Raw genomic sequence first — 12,972 nt, forward strand, 5'->3', positions numbered from 1 at the left:
CTAATCCATTTCTTAAAAACCGCTTTCCCTTCCTTCCAGGGTGAGCTGAGGTGAGGCTCTTCAAATTATTATTATTTTTATTGAGATCGAAACGGATTCTTCACTCAAAAAAAAAAAATAAAGTTGCAGATCACCGGACTACAGTGTATCCTCGTTTAAAAAAAATCCTCCATTAAAAAAAGTTAGATTATCGCCTGCTCTGGAGAATATGAAACTTTTTCAAGTCACATCATCACACAAGGAGATACAAATCATCTAGATAAGAATACCATTGGATAAAGGAGGTATTAGAGCTGTTGCACAAACTGAACAGCATAGGTTTACTAAGGAAAGGTCATGTCTTAGCAACTTGCTCACATTCTATAACAATGTTATAGACAAGGGGGAATAGATGCACCATGATACTTTTGGATTTTTCTAAGGCTTTTGACAGAATACCGTATTGTAGACTATTGCATAAATTCGAGAATATGGGTTTGGATTATAAAATATTAGCATGGATAAGAGGATGGATGACTGACAGATATCAAAAAGTGGTATACGAGGGATGTGAGTACAAGATTTAAGGTAACCAGTGGTGTACTACAAGGATCAGTCCTTGGTTCATGGTTATCCAATTGGTGCATTAATGTCATTAGGAATTATTTGACAGGCAACATAAAACTATTTCATGGTCATGCAAAGATAGGCAGGGTACTCAGATATGCAGTACTAGCAGAATGAACTGAATATGCTGGAATTGAGGGCATGAGATAATGGATGTCAGTTCAATATCAGTAAATGCAAAGTCTTGCATTTTGGTGTAATTAGATATCCAATGGCGTATTATATTATATTAGTGGGATTATGCTAGAAGAGACTGATCAGGCTAGGGATCTTGGAGTGTTAGAAGGCAGGAAGTTGAAATTCAGGAACCATGTAGCAAAGATTGCAAAAACAGCTCAAAAGATAATTGCAATGCTGAAACGAACTTTCATGTGTAAAGATAAGGATATCATTTTGTCTCTTTACAAGGCCTTTATAAGACCTCACTTGATTATTGCACGCAGGTCTGGTCTCCTGGTTTCCGTTGTGATTCTGATATATTGGAGAGAGTGAAAAGGAGAGTGCTGAAATGATATCAGGATTGTGGAATACTGATTATGAAGGCAGATTAAGAGGTGATATGATTGATACTTACAAACTTCTAAAAGGATCATACAGGATTTCAGTTGATAAAATTTTTCATTTTATGGAGGGTGGGGAAAGAACAAGAGGGCATCTTTGAAGCCGAGAATGAATGCTGAATGCTAAGAAAGGGATGAGATCTAGATTTTTCTCTCATAGAATGGTGCGTGATTTGAATGGATTGCCATTGGATGTTGTGAGTGCAAGCAGTGTGAATGAATTCAAGAATAAGTATGATTAGCTAGTGTGTGTGTGTGTGTGTGTGTGTGTGTGTGTGTGTGTGTGTGTGTGTGTGTGTGTGTGTGTAGTATGTGGCTTCCCTCGATGAGTCTCTGACTCCCTGAAAGTCTCTCTTAATCATCATCATAATAATAATAATAATAATAATAATAATAAAAGACCATCTCGTGAGTAGATTTATGGCGAACTTGACCAGTTATGTTTTTTATGCCAGCACCATTGATCACGTTAGTGATCAATGGTGCTGGCCTGGTTGGCCGAGTGGTTAGCGTATCCGCTCTACAGCCAAAAGACTGCAGGTTTGAGTTCAGCCGTGGGCATGGATTTTTATGATGTCATACAAATGTGTTCATTTGTTCATATAAACAAAATATACACACTCCCAAGACCGACTGGGTCACATGGGAGAAGTAGACCAAATCTCCCGCGCCATTAGACGTAGCTCAATCTGTTTCGATGATGCCCTTTGGTTGGAAAGCCCTGGGTTCGAATCCCGCCTAGAACGCGAACCTTTATCAGGGCTTTTCAACTGAAGGTGAGTTAGCCGGTCACATGCGGAAGTAGCAGGGTTTCTCCCTCCTGGAAACTCGGGTTTTTTTATCCTACAAAACCAGTCAGAAGAACACACGCAATTTACATTCATAACACATTGGCCTCATAGCCTTAGTTGCTTCGGCTGATAAATCAACCAACAAAACCTCCCATCGGAGGGGGGGAGGTTGTTAGTTGATTCCTCAGCAGTGACAGAAAGAGAGAGAAGAGGCTTACTTTATACCATCACTGAGTGAGGCGAAATTATTATTTTTTTTTAATTTTAGTACAATTTATTTTATTTTAGTATTAATTTTCAATAAATTTAACTCATGATAATTTTTCCAAAAGTCACATAATGCATGTTAATACAAAATAAAAGTAAGTCATTTTTATATCCCCCCCCCCTCTGAAATAAAATGGATATCCATTTTCTTCTTTTTTAGAATCAGCCATCAGCTAGAAACAAACCAAAAAATGTTTTTTTTTTTTTTTTTAAATTAGGATAGGACGGGTGATATTATTTACATAATTTTGTCTGCCATGCGTTAGCTGGACTAAGAACCTTTGTTTCCTGGATGGAAAAAATAAAATATTCATATTTTCTTTTTTCATATTTGTATGAGACCGGCTCCAGTAGCATTCACTCGAAAAATTTGTCATCCTAGACTGAAGTGGAACTTAGAGTTTTCCATGTAAAGACATAGATACTGGTCTTTAGAGGACAGGTGCTACTAATGTTAATTAAAATATTTAATTTAAACTGCAAACATTGCTTGAGTTATAATGCAGAAAAATTTGCACATCCTTTCCTCCTTCTTCTACCTGCGCTATACGTCTAAAAGACTTATTGCGCCATTAGAGACGCTCCTGAAGCAAAGGTGCTCCCATAAAGCAGGTGCTCGAAATTGTTATTGAAAAATATCACTGGAGGTAGAATACAAACTTTGTATAATCTTTCCTAAATCCCTAGGTGTATTTATCAATGCATGGCATGTATTATCTTGACAGCGTGACCTACCAAACAATATGAAGTATCTCTTACTGGCTGTCAAGGTATTAAATGTGCTCCAAATTGAGAGCATTCTGTGGCACGTTACCGAGGTTTTAGAAGAAGCTTTACGATCCGCTGCTCAGAATATAAGTTTATGTTTATGTCACCTGCTGGGTCCATTACTACGCGCGAACGCGAGTGTGCAGGATTAAGTAATACTCCTTGAAGAGAAGAGCAAAAACAGTAATGAAGGTAGCGCTTTTTATAGCGATAGTTCGTTGAAGAAGTGTCTCAATAATGAAGTCATTATGTATGTGTCTGTGTTTTATATTCATCGGAGAGGGTTACAGCACGTTTAATGCATTTCACACTTTAAAGCCCCCCCTTTGTATCTCATGGTTGTCTGGAATTCTTATGCGGAATTCTAATAAAGGGCTATTATTCCCACATTCCTATAGATCTATTCTCGAATACTGTATCAAAGTTCGATGTTCGTTAAAGGCTTTCTACTGATTTTGTATGTTAAGCTGCGCATAGGAAATGAAACAGAGTAAAGAAAGAATAAAATCAAAAGCAGACAGGGGAGGATGAAAAGGCAAAATCATATTTAGCACTACTCCGTGAAATCTACTGAAGATGCTCAAAATTAAACATATTTAATGCATTAAATTTGAAAGAAGAAATAACAATATAAATAAAAGAATAGTATAACTTGAATAGAAAATAAAGATATAAATACTGTAAATCATTTAATATTAAAACTATTTAACATCGAATAATATTCAACGAAATGAAGTTATTAATTCAATATAATTATATGATCACAACGACGTCAAAGTTTTTTGACATAAGCCTTATATTGTATAATTGGGACTTCCTTCCTTTCGTACTTATGGTATTTAGGATTTTCGATTTTCTAATCGATGATTAAAATCATAAGTACTGTCAACATAAATATCTGATTTGTGATTAATGAGGCCATACTAAAAATAAGTAATATCCTCTAATTTCATATATATATATATATATTTTTTTTTTTTCAATAATGGGACTATATGTCATTGAAACATAAATGCTTCCTAAACTTCCGTTTTATATGGTTATTTTTCAACATAATCACATCTGCGATCGAAAACACACTTCTGCCAACGTTTAGGACACTTTCGGGAAGGAGGGAAATCTGTCAAAACAGAACTGAGGGATCTGTGGACGCAAATGCATCTGCTCCACTGTTTTCACCAAATCTCATCTCCTATCCAATAAGCCTTCGTTTAGGAAATAAATGGAAGTTTAGATGCGGAGAAGTCTGGGCCATACGGTGGGTGGCTTAAGACTGAAACGAAGGCAATAAATGCAGCAGTCATGCGTGCAAAAAAAAAAAAAAAAATTCTGGATGCGCCACTCCATTTACGTCCCAGAAAGCAGTGGGCATGACTTTCCCTGAATATTCATGATATATTATGTTAATTTTATATGATTTAATATAAATTATAATATTATTTTAATCTATAAATTTCAGACTAGACGGAATGTTTTTGGAAATCAGAAAATCGCTTCATCAGTACCGAGCCCATATCATTTCCCCATTGCGCTTATTTTGATTGCTGCAATTCAGAAATATTCATTGGTAGTAGAATTACAGAAAGTGTATGCATGAAAGTCTGTTGAATGAATGCTGTTTAGTTCATCGCGCTACAGTTTGTTCCTTACTCAAAAATATCCAAATGACGCAATCTTTTGAAATGCTCTTAGGAAAAAAAGCGACATGCCGTTCATGTTATCAGAAAGGCTATAACACGATATATATAATTTTGTTTTTATTTACTTATGTTATTTCTTTATTGAAATACAAATCAGTCCTTGTCTACAGCGGCATGATCATTTTCAACACATTGCCCCCACCCCACCCCTCCAAGGTGGAAAGGGGACTCTAACAATTCTGGAGGCCACTTTTTTGCGACTTCGAGAATCGATCCGTTGAACCGTAGACTTTTCAAATGAAAATGAGTTAGCCAATCTCAAATACAGTCTGCTCGATTTTCTCTGCACAAAACAGGCAAATTGGCCGGTTGAACAAACACAGTTAACAAACATAATGCATTGGCCACAGCCTTAATTGCTCCGTTCATGAAACGAAGCAACAACCCATATCCTCTCTGTGATAGGATTTTCCTTAGGTTGGCTTTGCGTTTCAAGGAACAGGCCTTCCAGTCCCAATATCATCTATAAAGCTTTCGTAAACTTCTTTAATTTGCTTGCGACAATTGAAAACACTTGTATAGGCTAGCATGACTTTCCCTTTATATCATTTCGCAATATTCTTTTAAATTCTCAAATTTAACACCCACAATTTTCGATTGATATGAAATTCGACATCCACCATTGTAAGAATATATTTGCATATAGAATAGGTAATAAAAGAAGTTATTTGTATATAGAAGGCGTAATAAAAAGTAGTGTCTAGTATTCATGACATTCTTCTAACTTTTTTTTTCTTTGTCAAATATTCACTCAATCAGGAAAAAAAAAAGGGAAAAAAAAGCGTTATTGGCTTAAAATTACTTCCAAATGCAACAGTTTCTAATATTGTACTTCTACTAACTCGTATTGTGAAAGAAGTAACTACTTTGACAATTATAATACTCATATCTTTTAGTAGTCTGAGTAGAAGGATACTGATTTAACCGTTGTAAAATCAGTATCCTTCCTAGTTCTTTCTTAATTTGGACGAGAATTCGGAAGACGCATTAGAAAATGGTATAGGTATATGGGAACGAAGTTCATTCACTGAATATCTATATCTTTCAGATTCTATCAATTACCCATACGGAATTTAGATCATTATTAAGGTACAGATTGGTCCTAAACAGTACTGAGATATACGCCAATTTTTGGTCAAGAGTGTGTGTGTGTGTGTGTGTGTGTGTGTGTGTGTGTGTGTGTGTGTGTGTGTGTGTGTGTGTGTGTGTGTGTGTGTGTGTGTGTGTGTGTGTGTGAGAGAGAGAGAGAGAGAGAGAGAGAGAAAGAGACTTTTTTTGTTTCCTTCCTGACCTAAGGTTTTTATGCTTAATGGCGTTTATGGAAACATTGCGACAGGTAGGCGTACCGTTTCGCTGACATTAATATAAAAAATGTGCTTGCGTGGACGAATGGTGACGTACACGACGCTACTATATGATCGCACCCATAAGAAAGATCATATGGGTGCGATTGTAGTCGTCGAATGGAGAACTTTTAATAGGTGTTTTTCTTCAACCATTTTCCGAGTTAGTCAATCCTTGGCGAAAGTAAGTAGTTTTATTTATTTTAATTATTTTTCTCCAGGAAGAAACTTGTGTTTTAACCAAGAAACTCAGAAAACGCGACAGTAGAACACATCATACTACGAGTACACACGGTATTATACCAGCTAGAATTTGGAACAAGAGATGCCGGAAGTTGTCTGCTGTATTCACGTGCCATTCATTCACTCCATCTTAAAATGCACTAAACGAAGTCGAGGCGAAGATCGGCTTGAAACTGATTTCCAAAAAGTGGATGCACTGAGTTTGGTGAACTTGGGAGTCCTTGGAATGGACAACACATTTCTTTGAATATGTAGGTTGAAATACAATTTCCAGAGCAAATTATGCAAAGAGTATAAAATTATAATGCAGTAGTAATATGTAGTTATGGCAGTAATAAGTCATCGAACCGATGACTAGATAAATTCAAATTTTCATAATATTCAGAAGAGATTATAAACATGTTAGTTTATAATCAAAGCTGATCTTCGGCAAGATCTAGTGTCTGATACCATGAAGCTTTATACGATAACATCAGAAATAGAATCAGAATTATGTCCACATTCATAATTATTATTATTATTTACGTTTATATTTCAATATGTGTTTATGAGTTATATATTAGGCAGTAGTGATTTATGGGATATTTCATAATACAGTACCCAATTCTTCAAAAACATTTTTAGTAAGCCTAACGAATATAAACTCAGGAGTTCCTATTTTAGCCTACGTTAATATGAGGGTGGTCTGAAAAGTTCTCAGCCTCGACCATAGATGGAAAAATTATCGCAAGATTTTTTTTCTAAGTTGATACATCTGTCGTAAGCATCCATGTGAAATTGCAAGTTATTCTATGAAGTATTTTGTATTATACAGCTGTCTGAAGCAAAAGTGTTGTCTGTATCCCTTGAAATGGATAAAATTGAGTATCGTGCGGTTATAAAATTCTTTGTAAAAGAAGGTTTAACCTTCTTTTACAAAGAAATTCATTCAAAGTTCATAAAAGTTTATGGAAACACTACTCACCTTCGTTTTCGACAATTAAGAAATGGACTGCCAATTTAAACGTGGTCGTACCAGCCTTGAAGATGACCCACGTGAAGGACGTCCAAAAAAGTGTAACAACACCAGAAATCATTGTTGAACAACAAGGGATTTGTATCCACTTAATTATTAACACCAGAAATCATTGATCGATGATATGGTATTGGATGACCGGCGAGTCAAAGTGCATGAAATTGCTGAGACTATAGGCATTTTGTGATTTCATTTTGTGCGTCGTTTTATTACTATGGATGAGACTTGGATTCACCATTACACACCAGATTCCAAACCAGTCAAAACAGTGGACAAAAGCCGGTTGTTCAGCGCCAAAGGAGACAAAGTCGGTTCCATCAGCAGGAAAGGTCATGGCTTCGGTGTTTTGAGATGCTGAAGGTATTTTGTCTATTAATTATCTTGAAAAGGGTAAAACAATAACCGGGGAATATTATTCCGTTCTTAACCAGACTAGACGAAAACATTCGTGAGAAAAAATCCGGTTTGTAGAAGAAAAAAATCATCTTTCATAAGGACTATGCGCCCACCCGCAAAGGTGTTTTGGCAATGGGAAAATAAAGGGATCTGCACTATGAATTGTTGAAACCCCCCCCCCCCTTAATCTCCACATATGACTCGCTCTGACTTCTATCTCTTCCTAAAACTGAAACACATCCTCACTGGTCAGCGTTTTTCTTTGAATCAAGAGGTGATTGCAGCTGTAGAGAGGTATTTTGCAGATCTTACTGAGAACCACTACAGGGACGGGATAATAGCGATGGAGCATCGTTGAAATAAATGTATTAGTGTTAAGGGAGATAACGTTGAAAAATAAAAATAATTTTGAAATTATAAATTCGTTTTTAAATTGTTAGGCCGAGAACTTTCCAGACCACCCTCGTATATTCATGAATAAAGATTCTATGTAAAAGCGGTGATTTATTGGCTATCTCAGTCAATAAATCGCTTTTTTAGTATAGAATTGGTTTTTAAAAATTAAATATTTTGATAACGTTTTGCATTTTTTAATTTTAATTTGTTCATGTTTATGTGTAATAAAATATTAAGGATTTCTTATTTATTAGACTGTCGTGTATTTCTCAGTAATTAAAATTGTTATGCAATTTCTGGATCCATTCCTAAAAGTAAATCACTTCTCAACATTCGAAATTTAAGGGGTATGGTGCAAAGGTGATTAAGATTACTCAGATAATTGCTGCAATATTAAGACGAGCATTGATCAGCAGAGATAAAATGGTATACTGCCTTGATCAGGCCACATCTGGACTATTGTGCTCAAATCTGGTCACCTGAGTTTATAGGGGATGAAGATACTTTGGAGAGGGTGAAGAGGCGGTTGACAAAAATGATTTCAAGACTGTGGAATGTTAGTTGAAGTTATGTCATCTACAGGGTTTGGCTGATAGAAGGCGAAGGGGTGATATGACTGAGACGTTTACGCCCTTGAGAGCTATTTACCGGATGGATATGAGAGATATTTTATAGATAATGGAAAATAAGGAAGAGGCGAGAACTAAATGCCATCCCTGGAAACTGCGCAAATAAGTGGCGAATAAGAGGATGAAAAGTATTTTATCTATGTGGAGAGTGGTCAGTGAGTGGAATGCATTGCCTGAGTATGTTGTGAATGCTAAGAGTATGAATGAGTTTTAGCTTCAGTATTATAGATATATTATAGGCAGGAGAGATTTTCCGTAAGTCTGTGGAATTTTGTAATATACAGTGGTGCCTTGGTTAACGACGGTAATCCGTTCCAGGATTACCATCGTTAACCAAAACCGTCGTTATCCAAGAAGTTCACCATAAGATTTAATTGAAAATCAATGAATTTTTCTGGCTCCTCCCCATAATCATAGTACATATTAAAAATGCAGCTAAAACTCATTTAAAATGTCATACAAATATGATAAATATCATTTATTTATTATACAGTACAGTATTATATATTTTATTAACATTAATAAAATGAATTATTCACGAAAACAGTTTTTAATTATAAATCTTCGCCAGAAGGACAATTGGGCTCACTTCGGAGTTTTTTGACAAATGGACCTGTAAAAAATATGTCCAGGGTTGTTTCCTTCTGCCACTTTTTTAAAATGTTTCTGAAAAACTGCATGGACTTTTCATTAAACAGATCTGCAGTTTTGATAACCTCAGATTTGCTTGGATTCCATTTCATAGCAACATTTTGAACTTCCTCCCACTTTGCCAAAACATTTTTAATTTCATCAGTGGTAATTTGTTCTTTGTCTCCATCCTCATCTTCAGATGAAATTTCCATTTCCTTTTCTTCACATTGCTGCTTGAAAAGTTCTTTTAGCTCGTCAGTAGTCAGTTCTCGGTCACTCCAATAATTCTTTAACATCTTCTTCTTCTACTTCCAAGTTAAGATCATGAGCAGTTGCCACAATATCCTTTACCAATTTGTGTCCTTCATCTGAAGTTGCTTCATTACCAAAGGAAGGACACGGTTTCCTTCATGCTGTTTTGAGGCATTTCATTGTTGCTTCTTGCCAACCCTTTACAATTAGCCTAATTGCTAAGACAATGTTGAAGTATTCCTTCCAAATTTTTCTTAGGGTTATATTGGTCACACATTTCAAAGCACCTGGTAAAAAGTGCACTTGTGTAAAGTATTTTAAAATTTGCAATTATCAGCTGATCCATAGGTTGAATCAGAGATAGTCTTCGGAGGAAGAAAAATCACCTTGATAAATTCTAATTCCTCTGGTAGCTCTTCTTGTATGCCTGTTGGATGGCCAAGTGCGTTATCCAAGGTTAAAATGGCTTCTAGAGGCTGATTGTTTTGCTCAAGATAGCCTTTGACAGTTAGTCCAAACACTTCGTGAATCCAGTCTCTAAATTCTATTCTTGTGACCCAGGCTTTGCTGTTAGACTTCCACAAAACACCAAGATTGGATTTAGAGACATTGAACTTTTTGAATGCTCGGGGATTCTCTGAGTGGTAGATTATTATTGGTTTTACCTTGCAGTCTCCACTTGCATTTGCTGCTAAAAGCAATGTTCACCTATCATTCATTGGTTTATGCCCAGGAAGTGTTTTTTTCTTCTTTTGTGATAAATGTCCTGTTGGGCATTTTCTTCCAAAATAACCTAGTCTCATCACAATTGAAGACTTGTTGAGATTCTCCTTCTTCTATAATTCTTGTAAAGCTATTGACAAATTTATCTGCTGCTGCTTTGTCAGCACTAGCTGCCTCTCCATGTCTGACCACACTATGAATTCCTGTTCTTTTTTTTAAAGTTGTCAAACCAACCTCTGCTACCTTCGAAATCATCATCATCTATCTCAGAACTTGATCGCAAAGTCTTCTTTTTCAAATCTTGATAAATCTGTTTAGCTTTCTGACATTGCATTTTGAGATGTAGTATCGCCCGCCATTTCTCTTTCTTTGATCCAAATTAGTAATAGATTTTCCATTGGCTCAAAAAAGAAGCCCTCTGACATTCAACCTTGAAGTTCCCTTAGCAACCTTAGCTACCATAAATTCTTCTTTCTTAGTCAAAATAATTGATATTGTAGCATGACTAGTTTCATATATTCGAACTAGCTGCATAACTTTCACACCTTCATGATGTTTTGTTATTATTTCTTTCTTCTGTTCAATAGAGAAAGAAATAAATAGGGCCCCTTTTTGGGAGCCATTTTGTCACAAGTTAAAAAAATTCACTCTATAAATAAAAAAAGATACGCAAAATACGGTATTATTACAAATTGTACAACACTAAGACAAGGGATACAAATAATAAGGGATATAAGACTAAGACAAGGGATACAAAGAACACCTGGAAATAAAAGCAAAAGTTCGAAAAACAAACTTTTTGAAGTTAACAGTTAAATTCGAAACCTGCAATTTTTGACTTAGTGCATTTTGCTTGTAAGGTGACGATATTAGATACAGCACTTACCGTAACATACAATGATTAGTAGCTTATAGATACAACGATTATTATACAGATGAGATTTGATTTTGCCTTTTGATGGCGAACGAACAGTGACACGCACCTGCCGATTTATTGTCTGTATGAACCAACACATAAAAAATAAATGCTTAAATACTCATTTTCATCATAAAACGCATTTATAACCACAAATTTTAAAATAAAGCAGTACACTACAAGAAAAGAAACAATAATCGGAAAATGTAAATAGCTGGCTATGATGGGTCAAACATATCTGAGCTTCACAGCTATGCCGCGTGACTGTTCTCTATTCGACAATGTCTTCCCGCGCATGGCTGAGTGCGATCGGAAAATTCCGGTTTTTTTGGATTGGATAGAGGTTCACATAATCGAGAGTCGTTAACCAAAGCCTGTGTCGTTAACCAAGAGATATTTTTCTTACAGCCACTCGTCGTTAACCAAGTATGGCGTTATCTGAGGCCGTTGTTAACCAAGGCACCACTGTATATGTATACTTATTTCACATTGTAATGTAACAATAATGTGTATATCTGATGTAATTGTTAATGGTATAAACTTCTCTCTTTCTCTCTTTCTCTCTCTTTGACTCCAAGAGAGTTGAAGTAATAATAATAATTGTTTATTTATTTCTTATTATTGTTATATTATTTATTATATATAATTTACTTAAATACATTAAATTAATTCAGCTATTTCACGTTAGATGGCGCCATAGAAAACGAGTTCTGAACATTATCAGGTTACTTCCTCGTTAGATTGATCAGACTAAATAAACGAATCAGTATTCGTTTATGTAGTCAGATATTATAAGGATAATATTAATATAAACCAAAGACATGCAGTTAATCGGGACATTAAACACAGTTATGAGGATAAATTATTCAAAACATTATTCATGCCGAAAGAATGCACAAACGACAGAAATAAAAATGTGCTTTATGCACCGTCGTAAGGTATGAAAAAGTAGCGAAGAGTACAAACATATTATTATTATTATATTAACATGTCCCAGTTACGTTGAAAGAAGCACCGGACTAGCAAAATAAAATAAAACAAAAAACAATAAAAGTAATAAATAATAGTTTTTTAACAATGAAAAACAAAAGGAACACATTAAACCAAAAAATAAAATATAGAGAAAATATAGTTTATTATTCGTTTATTTATTATTATTATTTTATTTCTTTTTTGAAAAAAATAAATTAAAGCTGATGAGGCTATTGATTTTTACTCTGTATAAAGATTGAAATATTATACACCTGACAATATTAATGATGTCAAAGGAACTTTTCTGCATTTTTCTTTTTGACTGATTCCAAAGGCAAACGACTAAGGTTCTCCTATAAGGCTAAAGTTCCCCCCCCCTCCCTCTCTCGCTCTCTCTCTCTTTCTCTAGACACAAAAAAACTCCAATTTTTAATCTTGAAACCAGTAGAATCAAATCGCATACGAGTACGTACATATGAACACCATACCAGTACGTACCGTATATATAAACCACTTAATAGTTGGAAATTCTTCACCATTACGCTGTGGAAATGCATTCACCCTCTGCAATGGTATGGGGACGTGAATGCCAGTTCATTTTCCAGACTATCAGGGCAAAAAATAATGTCGCTGACTCCTTGTAGGAAGTGAAAATACGTTAGGAGAATTTTATATATACATACGTTTCGATAATCCCGAAACCCTGCTTTGAAAACATTTCACACGGAACTCTTTCTGGTCTTTTTCTGGTCTTCAGTCAGG

This window comes from Typopeltis vanoorti, chromosome 7, assembly GCF_054136105.1.
Source record: "Typopeltis vanoorti isolate ZY-2024b chromosome 7, IOZ_Tvanoo_1.0, whole genome shotgun sequence".
In the NCBI taxonomy this organism is placed as follows: Eukaryota; Metazoa; Arthropoda; class Arachnida; order Uropygi; family Thelyphonidae; genus Typopeltis; species Typopeltis vanoorti.